Below are 13,865 nucleotides of genomic sequence, written 5' to 3'. Positions count from 1 at the left end.
TCTTATTTCATCATCACCTATTTCCTCTTCCATTTCCATAATATTGCCCTCAAATACATCGCCTATGTATAGACCCTCTATACACTCCTTCCACCTTTCTGCTTTCCCTTTTTCTCTTAGAACGGGTTTTCCATCTGAGCTCTTGATATTCATACACGTCTCTTTAATTTTCCTGTAGGCAGTATCTATCTCTCCCCTAGTGATACACGCTTCTACATCCTTACATTTGTCCTCTAGCCATCCCTGCTTAGCCATTTTGCATTTCCTGTCGATCTCATTTTTGAGACGTTTGTATCCCTTTTTGCCTGCTTCATTAGTAGTTCTAAGTGCTAGGGGACTGATGACCTCAGATGTTAAGTCCCAGAATGCTCAGAGATATTTAAACTATTGGAGACGTTTGTATTCCTTTTTATTCCTTTTCGTCCGCTTCATTTACTGCATTTTTATATTTTCTCCTTTCATTAAATATCTCTTGTGTTACCCAGGGGTTTCTACTAGCCCTCTTCTTTTTTACCTACTTGATCCTCTGGTACTTTCACTATTTCATCTCTCAAAGCTACCCATTCTTCTTCTACTGTGTTTTATCCCCTGTTCTTATCAATTGTTCCCCAATACACTTTCTGAAACTATCTACAACCTCTGGTTCTTTCAGTTTATCCAGATTCCATCTCCTTAAATTCCTATCGTTTTGCAGTTTCTTCATTTTCAATCTACAGTTCATAACAAATAAATTATGGTCAGAGTCCATACCTGCCGCTGGAAATGTATTACAGTTTATAACCTGATTCCTAAATCTCTGTCTTAACATTATACATTCTATCCGAAACTTTCCAGTTTCTCCAGGCCTCTTCCATGAATACAACCTCCTTTCATGATTCTTAAACCAAGTATTAGCTATGATTGAGTTATGATCTGTGCAAAATTCTACCAGGCGGCTTCCCCTTTTATTCCTTACCCTCATTCCATATTCACCTACTATTTCTCCTTCCCTTCTTTTTCCTACAATCGCATTCCAGTCCCCCAAGACTACTAAATTTTCGTCTCCCTAAACTATCTGAATAATTTCTTTTATCGCACCATACATTTCTTCAATCTCTTCGTCATATGCGGAGCTAGTTGGCATATAAACTTGTACTACTGTGGTAGGCGTGGGCTTCGTGTCTATCTTGGCTACAATAATGCGTTCACTATGCTGTTCGCTGTAACTTATCTGCGTTTCTATTTTTTTTATTCTCTTATACCCACTCCTGCATTATCGTTGTTTTATTTTGTATTTATAGCCCTGCATCCACCTGACCAGACGTCTTATCCCTCCTGCCACCGAACTTCACTGATTACCACTATATCTAACCTATTCATTTCCCTTTTTAAATTTTCTAACCTACCTGCCCGATTAAGGGATCTGACATTCCACGCTCCGATCAGTAGATAGCCAGTTTTGTTTCTCCTGATGACAATGTCCTCCTGAGTAGTCCCCACCCAGAGATCCGAATGGGGGACTATTTTATCTTCGGAAAATCTTACCCAAGAATACGCCATCACTATTTAACCATACTGTAAAGCTGCATGCCCTTGGGCCGTTCGCAGTACCAGCACAGCACGGCCGTTTTGGTTAGTGTTACAAGGCCAGGTCAATCATCCAGACTGTTGCCACTGCAACTGCTGAAGAGGCTGCTTCCTGAAAGGTCCGAACAAGCGCAAAGGCTGGGATTAGTTGTCACTGGGAGCTCCAATGTTAGGGATATTGCAGCTAAGGGTGCAGCCAACTGCAGGTGGTGGCTCATGTCGGCACTAGTGTTTTGTGTCGCTATGGATCGGAAGAGATTCCTTCTGGTTTCCGGCGGCTGTCTGAGTTGGTGAAGACTGCCAGTCTTGCTAGCGAGATCAAGGCAGAGCTCACCATCTGCAGCATCGTCGACAGGACCATTGCGGACCTCTGGTACAGAGCCGAGTGGAGGGTCTGAATCAGAGGCTCAGACGGTTCTGCGACCGTGTTCGCTGCAGATTCCTCGACTTGCACCATAGGGTGGTGGGGTTTCGGGTTCCGCTAACTAGGTCAGGGGCACACTACACATATGAGGCGGCTACATTGGTAGCAGGGGGTGTGTGGCGTGGGTTGGGCCGTTTTTTAGGTTAGACAGTCTTGGGAAAGATCAAAAATTGCTCCACTCTCATAGGGTACAGGGCAAATAAACGACTAGAATCGACCAAGCAACAGTCGGTATTGTAGTTTTAAATTGTCGCAGTTCTGTTGGAATAGTAACAGAGCTTCAAGGACTGAAGCTGAAATTGTTATAGGAACAGAAATCTGGCTAAAACCCGAGATAAATTCTGCCGAAATTTTTACAGAGACACAAACCGTGTTCAGAAAGGATAGATTAAATAAAGTAGGTGGTGGTGTGTTAGTGGCTGTTGATCGTAGTTTATCTTGTATTGAAGATGAAATAGATAGTTCCTGCGAATTAATATGAGTAGAGGCTATACTCAACAACCGTACCAAACTAATAATTGGCTCCTTCTACCGATCCCCCGACTCAGATGGTACAACAGCTGAACGCTTCAAAGAAAACTTGAATCTCATTACAAATAAATTGTGAAAGCACACTTGACCTCTTAGCCACAAATAATCCTGATCTAATAGAGAGCGTCATGACGGATACAGGGATTTGTGAACACAAGGTCATTGTAGGAAGGCTCAAAACCATATCAACCAAAACCACCAAAAATAAACCCAAAATATATCTACTTAAACCAGAAGATAAAAATTTGCTTAACGCCCTCCTAAGAGAGAGTCTCCATTTCTTCCAAGATAATTGTGTAAGTGTAGATCACATATGGCTCAAATTCAACGATACAGTATCGACAGCAATAGATAGATTCATACCGCATAGGTTAATAAGAGACGGGACTGATCCACCATGGTACAAGAAACACATCAGAACACTTTCAGAAGCAACGAAAAAAGCAAGCCAAATTCAGAAGAACGTAAAATCCCCAAGACTGGCTAAGTTTCACGGAAGCTCGAAATTTAGTGTGGACGTCAATGCTAGTTGCTTTTAATAGTTTCCACAGTGAAATGTTGTCTCAAAATATTTTAGAAAACCTTAAGAGATTTTGACGTATGTAAGGCACACCAGTGGCAAAAAACAGTCAATAGCGTCAATGCGAGATAGCAATGGAAATGTCAACAATGATGGTGCCACTAAAGCGGAGTTACTAAATACAGCTTTCTGTAATTCCTTCACGAAAAAAGACGAAGTAAATATCTCAGAATTCAAAGCCAGAACAGCTGTTAGTATGAGTGACATAAAAGTAGATATCTTAGGTGTTGCTAAACAACTCAAATCACTTAAGGCCTTTCTTAGCAATCATATACAACCGCTGACTTGACGAAAGGTCTGTTCCTAAAGACTGGAAAGTAGCACAGGTCACATGAATATTCAAGAAAGGAAACAGCAGTAACCCATTGAATTACAGACCCATATCACTGACCTCAATTTGCAGTAGGATTTTGGAGCATATACTTACTCGAACATTATGAATCACATGGAAGAAAATGCCTTATTGATACATAACCAACACGAATGCAGAAAATATCGTTCTTGTACAATACACCTAGCTCTTTATTCCCATGAAGTAATGAGTGCTGTCGACAAGGGATCTCAGATCGATTCCATATTCCTAGATTTCCAGAAGGCTTTTGGTACCGTTCCTCACAAGCGACTATTAACCAAACTGCATGTATGTGGGTTCGTCTCAGTTGTGTGACTGGATTCGTGATTTCCTCTCAGAGAGGTCGCAGTTCGTAATGATAGACGGTAAATCATCGAGTAGAACAGAAGTGATATCTGGCGTTCCGCAATGTAGTGTCATAAGGCCTCTGCTGATCCTGATTTATATAAATGATCTAAGTGATAATCTGAGTAGCCCCTTAGATTGCTTGCAGATGACGCTGTAATTTACGGTCTAGTAAAATTATCAGACGATCAATTCCAATTACAAAATGATCTAGAGAGAATTTCTGTATGGTGCGAAACCTGGCAATTAGCACTAAACAAAGAAATGTGCGAGGTCATTAAATTGGGTACTAAAGGAAATCCGATAAATTTTGGGTATATGATAAATCGCACAAATCTAAGGGCTGTCAATTCGACTAAATATCTAGGAATTACAAGTGCGAGCAACTTAAATTGGAAAGACCACAAATATAATATTGTGGGGAAGGCGAAACAAAGACTGCACTTTGTTGGCAGAACACTTAGAAGATGCGACAAATCCACTTAAGAGACATCCTACATTACACTTGTCCGTCCTCTGCTGGAATATTGCTGCACGGTATGGGATCCTTACCATGTAGGATTGACGGAGGACATTGAAAAAGTGCAAAGAAAGACAGCTCGTTTCGTGTTATCGCGCAATAGGGGTGGGAGTGTCACTGATATGATACGCGAGTTGGGATGGCAGTCACTGAAACAAAGGCGGTTTTCTTTGCGGCGAGATCTATTTACGAAATTTCAATCAGAAGCTTTCTACATCTACATCTACATGACTACTCTGCAATTCACATTTAAGTGCTTGGCAGAGGGTTCATCGAACCACAATCATACTATCTCTCTACTATTCCACTCCCGAACAGCGAGCGGGAAAAACGAACACCTAAACCTTTCTGTTCGATCTCTGATTTCTCTTATTTTATTTTGATGATCATTCCTACCTATGTAGGTTGGGCTCAACAAAATATTTTCGCATTCGGAAGAGAAAGTTGGTGACTGAAATTTCGTAAAAAGGTCTCGCCGCGACGAAAAACGTCTATGCTGTAATGACTTCCATCCCAACTCGTGTATCATATCTGCCACACTCTCTCCCCTATAACGCGATAATACAAAACGAGCTGCCCTTCTTTGCACCCTCTCCATGTCCTCCGTCAATCCCACCTGGTAAGGATCCCACACCGCGCAGCAATATTCTAACAGAGGACGAACGAGTGTAGTGTAAGCTGTCTCTTTAGTGGACTTGTTGCATCTTCTAAGTGTCCTGCCAATGAAACGCAACCTTTGGCTCGCCTTCCCGACAATATTATCTATGTGGTCCTTCCAACTGAAGTTGTTTGTAATTTTAACACCCAGGTACTTAGTTGAATTGACAGCCTTGAGAATTGTACTATTTATCGAGTAATCGAATTCCAACGGATTTCTTTTGGAACTCATGTGGATCATCTCACACTTTTCGTTATTTAGCGTCAACTGCCACCTGACACACCATACAGCAATCTTTTCTAAATCGCTTTGCAGCTGATACTGGTCTTCGGATGACCTTACTAGACGGTAAATTACAGCATCATCTGCGAACAACCTAAGAGAACTGCTCAGATTGTCACCCAGGTCATTTATATAGATCAGGAACAGTAGAGGTCCCAGGACGCTTCCCTGGGGAACACCTGATATCACTTCAGTTTTACTCGATGATTTGCCGTCTATTACTACGAACTGCGACCTTCCTGACAGGAAATCACGAATCCAGTCGCACAACTGAGACGATACCCCATAGCTCCGCAGCTTGATTAGAAGTCGCTTGTGAGGAACGGTGTCAAAAGCTTTCCGGAAATCTAGAAATACGGAATCAACTTGAGATCCCCTGTCGATAGCGGCCATTACTTCGTGCGAATAAAGAGCTAGCTGCGTTGCACAAGAGCGATGTTTTCTGAAGCCATGCTGATTACGTGTCAATAGATCGTTCCCTTCGAGGTGATTCATAATGTTTGAATACAGTATATGCTCCAAAACCCTACTGCAAACCGACGTCAATGATATAGGTCTGTAGTTAAATGGATTACTCCTACTACCCTTCTTGAACACTGGTGCGACCTGCGCAATTTTCCAATCTGTAGGTACAGATCTATCGGTGAGCGAGCGGTTGTATATGAGTGCTAAGTAGGGAGCTATAGTATCAGCGTAATCTGAAAGGAACCTAATCGGTATACAATCTGGACCTGAAGACTTGCCCGTATCAAGCGATTTGAGTTGCTTCGCAACCCCTAAGGTATCTACTTCTAAGAAACTCATGCTAGCAGATGTTCGTGTTTCAAATTCTGGAATATTCCATTCGTCTTCCCTGGTGAAGGAATTTCGGAAAACTGCGTTCAATAACTCCGCTTTAGCGGCGCAGTCGTCGATAACAGTACCATCGGCACTGCGCAGCGAAGGTATTGACTGCGTCTTGCCGCTTGTGTACTTTACATACGACCAGAATTTCTTCGGATTTTCTACCAAATTTCGAGACAATGTTTCGTTGTGGAACCTATTAAAGGCATCTCGCATCGAAGTACGTGCCAAATTTCGCGCGTCTGTAAATTTTAGCCCATCTTCAGGATTTCGCGTTCTTCTGAACTTCGCATGCTTTTTCCGTTGCCTCTGCAACAGCGTTCGGACCTTTTTTGTGTACCACGGGGGATCCGTTCCATCTCTTACCAATTTATGGGGTATGAATATCTCAATTGCTGTTGCTACTATATCTTTGAATTTGAGCCACATCTCGTCTACATTCGCATAGTCAGTTCGGAAGGAATGGAAATTGTCTTTTAGGAAGGCTTCTAGTGGTACTTTATCCGCTTTTTTAAATAAAATTATTTTGCGTTTGTTTCTGATGGATTTGGAAGAAATGGTATTGAGCCTAGCTACAATGACCTTGTGATCACTAATCCCTGTATCAGTCATGATGCTCTCTATCAGCTCTGGATTGTTTGTGGCCAAGAGGTCAAGTGTGTTTTCGCAACCATTTACAATTCGCGTGGGTTCGTGGACTAACTGCTCTAAATAATTTTCGGAGAATGCATTTAGGACAATCTCGGAAGACGTTTTGTGCCTACCACCGGTTTTGAACAAGTATTTTTGCCAACATACCGAGGGTAGGTTGAAGTCCCCACCAACTATAACCGTATGAGTGGGGTATTTATTTGTTACGAGACTCAAACTTTCTCTGAACTGTTCCGCAACTGTATCATCGGAGTCTGGGGGTCGGTAGAAGGAGCCAATTATTAACTTAATTCGGCTGTTAAGTATAACCTCCACCCACACCAATTCGCACAGAGTATCTACTTCGACTTCACTACAAGATAAACCACTACTGACAGACACCAACACTCCACCACCAATTCTGCCTAATCTATCTTTCCTGAACACCGTCTGAGACTTCGTAAAAATTTCTGCAGAACTTATTTCAGGCTTTAGCCAGCTTTCTGTACCTATAACGATATCCGCTTCTGTGCTTTCTATTAGCGCTTGAAGCTCAGGGACTTTTCCAGCGCAACTACAACAGTTTACAACTATAATTCCGACTGTTCCTTGATCCAAGCACGTCCTGTAATTGCCAAGCACCCTTTGACATTGCAGCCCATCCCGCACTTTCCCGAGGCCTTCTAACCTAAAAAACCGCCCAGTCCACGCCACACAGCCTCCGCTACCCGTGTAGCCGCCAGCTGAGTGTAGTGAACTCCTGACCTATTCAGCGGAACCCGAAACCCCACCACCCTATGGCGCAAGTCAAGGAATCTGCAGCCAATACGGTCGCAAAACCGTCTGAGCCTCTGATTCAGACCCTCCACCCGGCTCTGCACCAAAGGTCCGCAGTCGGTTCTGTCAACGATGCTGCAGATGGTGAGCTCTGCCTTCATCTCGTAAGCAAGACCGGCAGCCTTCACCAAATCAGATAGCCGCTGGAATCCAGAGAGAATTTCCTCAGATCCAAAGCGACACACGTCATTAGTGCCGACATGTGCCACCACCTGCAGCTGGCTGCACCCTGTGCTCTTCATGGCATCCGGAAGGACCCTTTCCACATCAGGAATGACTCCTCCCGGAATGCACACGGAGTGCACACTGGATTTCTTCCCCTCCTTAGCCGCCATATCCCTAAGGGGCCCCATTACGCGCCTAACATTGGAGCTCCCAACTACCAGTAAGCCCAACCTCTGCGATTGCCCGGACCTTGAAGGCTGAGAATGATCCTCTGAAACAGGGCAGGCAGCTGCATCTGGCTCAGCCAGAGACAGTGCCTGAAACCGGTTTGTCAGACGCACCGGGGAGGCTTTCTGGTCAGCTTCCGGGGACGCCTTTCGCTGCCTGCCACGCCTTGGAACGACCTCCCAATCAACCACAGGCGAGGGCTCAGCTCCACTGCGGGCAGCAACCGGGGCAACCACAGCGGCAGACCGATCTGGGGACAGACGGGATGAGGTTGACATCCCCGTGATACCCGAGTCCGGCTCCCCACAGTGGTGCCCATTCTCTTCCGAATGCGTAAATATTTTGTTGACATCGACCTACGCAGGGAGAAATGATCATCACAATAAAATAAGAGAAATCAGAGCTCGAACGGAAAGATTTAGGTGCTCCATTTTCCCACGCTCCACTCGAGAGTGGAATGATAGAGAAGTAGTATGAACATGGTTCGATGAACCCTCTGCCAGGCACTTAAGTGTGAACTGCAGAGCAACCATGTAGATGTAGATGCTTGAAAAGGCTGCTGCCCCTCTTTAGGAACCACACGTTTGTCTGGCCTCTTAACAGATATCCCTCCGTTGTGGTTGCACCTACGGTACGGCTATCTGTATCGCTGAGGCACGCAGGCCTCCGTACCAACGGCAAGATCCATGGCTCACCCATGGTTCAGGGGGGGGGGGGGGGGTTGGAGGGGGGGATTCCTACATACTTGTAATTTATACGTACAGACCTTGTTTTCGAGATTGAAAACGCTAGAACTTTGTCACCGACAGTCGGAGATGGACGGAGAAAATCCCGAAGAACATCGTAAAGATGCCAATGTGTTCAATTGTGGAAATCATAGCTCTAAAAAATATTCCCTTTCATCCTAGATAAAATGTTTTACAAATAAGTTTGAAAAGGAAAGTTTCAGACATTGGTGAGAAGATAAAACCTTTGGAGGGCATAAAAGTTATAACTTCGCTACTAACGCCATGAAAATACTTTCCTTCTTGTACAAAATTATGACCCATGAATGAACAAGAACGCGATGTAACTTCTGTAATGAAGTATATGAAGGGTTCCTTAATATACGTTAAAGTAATGCAAAATTACAACCAAGACGTCCAACCAATGTAACGCAACCTGTATGTGTAGATGCGTCTTCTGTTGTACAGAAAATGCGTCCAATACATATGTAAAGGGCACCCTGACTTGCCTAAAACTTAATAGCCAGAAGCATGGGCCACAAAATGGGCCAACTCACGATTTATTCAGGAATGCAACCTGTGTCTCGAACTTCTCTGCAGCTCAGCCTTACCTTATATCACCTAAAAATTGCTTACAAAGAACAAATTCGGCTGAAGGCAGCTTGTTTCTAAAAAGCAGCGCTCGCATCAGCCGCTGATGTGATTTTAAATGGCTCTGGGATCAAGGAGACACTTGAGATCAATTACAGTTGTTATTCAGTGAGTAAGCATGAAAGTTCACGAATAAACACAGTCCTACAACGAAGCGCGTGGGAATACAATACCACATACTCGAAAAACTGAAAATTTACCCCAAATGCTTTCAAGTCCCCGTAATAATAATGAATAAGTGAGAAAATAAAATAGGAAGTGACTAATATCTGCACATGGTTAGAAACAAAAGCACATACTACTCCTCACAATATCATACAACGACGCATACCGGACAAACGCCTAATTTTGCTCACCCTGAAAACACATATTTAAAGCTGAAAAAAATCATGTAATACAGAATTACACCAATGCAACTCAAGTAATAAACGCGCTTACCATGAATTCACAATACTGATGCTTAGAAATGTCCATCTCAGCTGTATGCAAGATAATAATATCTGTACATAACAAATGGAGCAATCTTATCTCCTGCAGGAGGTGAGCACGGGAAGAACATTTTGAAGTGTTCAGAATTTAAATTTCTGATTAGTTTATCACTATACCTTCTAAGTTCATTTGACAGCGTTTCACTTTTGTTAAGTGGATGTCCACACCGTTACTTGCAAAGCTAAACTTCTGGAGAGAACTGGTAGCTCACTTGAACATCGACATGACTTTTCCTGTCATTTTATTATAACCAATTGTACCAGAAAAGATACGTATTTGATAGACCTTTGATATTTCAGTACCTTGAAATACCATATATCCATAGCAAGCAAGTTCTAATACCAAAATCATTGAATACCTCATTAGAGGTTTAGAAAGATATATTCCGACACGACTCTACTTGGTTTGGCCTGAGACGTAAGAAGGTAGTCTTGGGCAACTTTGTTCCACGTTCGAGGTCGGCTGTATTATAGACTGGCTGGAACACACTCTACAGAACAGGAGGCGATCGACACAAAAGCCATCCTCACATGAGCCGTGGGAGCGAACGTGATAATGAGTTTTGTGACATCGTTTGACTATCGCACAGACTCCCGTATAGATGACACCCCTGGCGTAGAGAAACAACTGAAAACGTTGAAAACAAATAAGTTTCTAGGTCCGGATGGAATCCCAATTCGATTTTACAAATCGTACTCTATGGCACTGGCCACTTACTTAGCTTGCATTTATAGCGAATCTCTCGTCCAGCTTAAAATCGCAAGCGAACGGAAAAAAAATATCTAAGGGCAAAAGAACGGACCCCCAAAATTACAGATCAGTATCCTTAATATCGGTTTACTGTAGAATTCTTGAACGTACTCTGAGTTCTAACATAATAAATTTCCTTGAGATGGAAAGGCATCTGTCCACGAATCAGCACGGTCTTAGATAGCATCACTTACGCAGAACTCAGCTTACCCTTTCTCACATGATATACTGCGACCTATGGATGAAGAGCATATGTTTCTAGATATCCGAAAAGCATTCGACACGATGTCCCACTGCGGACTGCTAACGAATGTACAAGCATTTGAAAAAGATTCCCAGATATGTGACAGGCTCTAAGACTTCAGTAAGAGAACCCACTACGTTATCCTCGACGGCGAGTGTTCGACAGAGACAAGGGTAAAGTCAGGAGTGCCCCAGGGAAATGTGATAGGACTGTTATTATTGTCTATATCCGTAATCGATCTGGCTGACAGGGTGGGCAGACATCTGTGGTTGTTTGCTGGTGATGGTGTGGTGTACGAGAAGATGTTGTCGTTCAATGACTGTAGGAGGATAAAAGATGACCTAGACAAACGTTCTGGTTGGTGTAATGAATGACAGCTAGCTCTAAATGCAAAAAAGTGTATGTTGATGCAGCTGAGTAAGAAAAACAAACCTGTGACGTTCGAATACAGCGTTAGTAGTGAGCTGCTCGACTCAGTTTCATCGTTTAAATATCTGGGCGTAACGTTGCAAAGGGATATGAAATGGAACGAGCATGTAATGATTGTAGTAGGGAAGGTGAATGGTCGAACTACGGTCTATAGCGAGAATTTTGGAAAAGTGTGGTTCATCGCTAAAGGCGGCCACATATAGAATGCTAGTGCTGTCTTTTCTTGAGCACTTCCCGAATGTTCGGGACCCGCACCAGGTCGAATTACAGGAAGAAGTTGAAGGAATTGAGAGATGGGATGCTAGATTTGTTACCGCTACGTTCGAACAACACGTAAGTATTTCGGAAATGCTTCAAGAACTCAAATGGAAATCCCTGGAGGGAAGGTGACGTTCTTTTCGAAGTACTCAATTGAGGAAATTTACTCACCAAGATAGGCAGAGAACTGTCTTTCCAACATATGAACCAAAATCAAAACATATAAGCTTATTTTGAACATAAGATAACGTAAGGACAGACTGGCAACATTCTTTCCCCGCCATTTCAGAATGATGAACGTACCTAACTGCCACAAACTGCAGTGGGTACAAATGTCCCTGACGGAGAAGATTTTTACGTTCACATGACAGACTGAGGAAGGACGGCGCTAGACAAGGATTGCGATCGTCTTCATGAAGACAATTTACGAGCTACTGTAAAGAGAAGTAGCGGCTAGTGTCGGGGAAAGCGAACTTAAACGGCGGCGAAAGAGAGAAGTTTACCATATCCCCATTCCATCGCCCTTCCCAAATCTCTACACATGTAATACAGAATGTTGATCGTGTACATGTCGTGCTATAATACTAAAGAGTATAAAAAAGAATTACAATAGGCACTCAGCAGGTGTGGTCTTCAAAGCCCAACTGGCGCCGGTTTTAGTTGGACCTTGTGGCCTAGGGCGTAAGTTAGTGCCCAGAAACTGAAAGGTCACAGCACTGAATCCACGTCGGACCTCTGAATTCTCCAGTCTACCATTACCCTAGTCTTTACTTTTCAGAGATGTGAAGATTCGCCAGGAAGGTCATATCCTTTCGATTGTACATTAAATTGTAGATCACATTACCCAGTACGTGTACAGGTGTTGGTGAAGTACACACAATCAGTATAAAAGGCGACCAACTGAAAGGCTTCCCCCAGGCTGTTAAGTCACACAGATTTGTTACGTTATTTAAGCCTGCAGACTTTCGTGGCCGTTGTCACTGAAGATAAAATCATGTCTTTTAAATGATTCTCTGAAAGAATATACTGTCAGCGTTTTCACATTATCAATGTAACCTCTAAACCGATATTGGATGATATTTTTCATTATCAATAGGACCTGAACGGTTTCTGTAGCTGTTAGAAACTGGTAAAATTATGCTTGGTTATTTTAAAAGGAACATCCGTGATAAACTGTCTTCTCCGATTTCGCGTCGGGTGATCTTTCGTAGGATTAGAATTAATTTGAAACGCATGCTTTGCTGCCGTTCTCAATTACTGTTTTATCGTTTCACCCATGTACAGGACACTACAGCGTAATGTGAATGCCAATCAGGAGAGGATAATCGTAGAATGATACCATTTAAATAAACTTTGACAAGAGTTAATAATCGACGCAAAAGTGAAACATATAAGGAAGACGCTGATAATGATAACACTGCTCCCAACTAGCGAGAAATATTCATGCTGGAGTGTCGGAGAAATTACATTTCTAGTATCAGTTCTGGAAGAAAGTGGAATTGCGTCTTTAACGTGTATGTACTATCAATAGGAAACCGTCGAGAAACCGACGCAACTCCTTGAAACGAATAACACCACAGGCATTTGCTTGAAACAGGAAGCGTCATACTTGGATGGTGTTGCCAGAGTGCCTGTTGTACAGGAAGAATGCTTGCGGCTGTGTTCACCGCAGCGAGAAGAAGATGAGTTGTCGGTAGTTCGAGCAGCTAAACAAGATCTCACCAGAAGAAACTGAGTTTCGTGGCTGTGTAGCATGAAGTCGTCCTTTTGCATGAGCGATCAGTATCTAGCGCGGTCCCGGCGGAGGTTCGAGTCCTCTCTCGGGCATTGGTGTGTGTGTTTGTCGTTAGGATAATTTAGGTCAAGTAGTGTGTAAGGTTAGGGACTGATGACCTTAGCACTTAAGTTCCATAAGATATCACATTTCACACACAGTATCCAGCGTGCAGTAGAGAATCGCCGGTTTTGTTTTCATTTTTTTCAACAAATAATCAATAGGCTATTAGCAAATCTCCTTCAGAAAAGAAGGATGTACTGTTACCCTTGCTTTAATAAGTGGTTGCAATATTACATGTAGACACATCACACAGTGAAAGAACTCTATGTTGGAATTTGCCCTTGATACACTGAAAACACATGAGCAGACAACTGTGGGTACAGACTGACGATTTACTGACGTCGTGAGTTTTCGACCTACACAAAATAAGTAGTTTTGGTTCCCACTGGCATCAGCTTTCCAGGGTTAAAATTTCCTGACACAATTTTTCTCACCCTGCCATGCGATACCTTCTAATATTGTGCCGGATCTCTTTTTCCTCGGCGCATGGAGTAACTCGACATGGCATGGACTCAACAAGT

This window comes from Schistocerca gregaria, chromosome 2 (genome assembly GCF_023897955.1).
Source record: "Schistocerca gregaria isolate iqSchGreg1 chromosome 2, iqSchGreg1.2, whole genome shotgun sequence".
Taxonomy (NCBI): Eukaryota; Metazoa; Arthropoda; class Insecta; order Orthoptera; family Acrididae; genus Schistocerca; species Schistocerca gregaria.
This window is presented reverse-complemented; position numbering follows the sequence as displayed.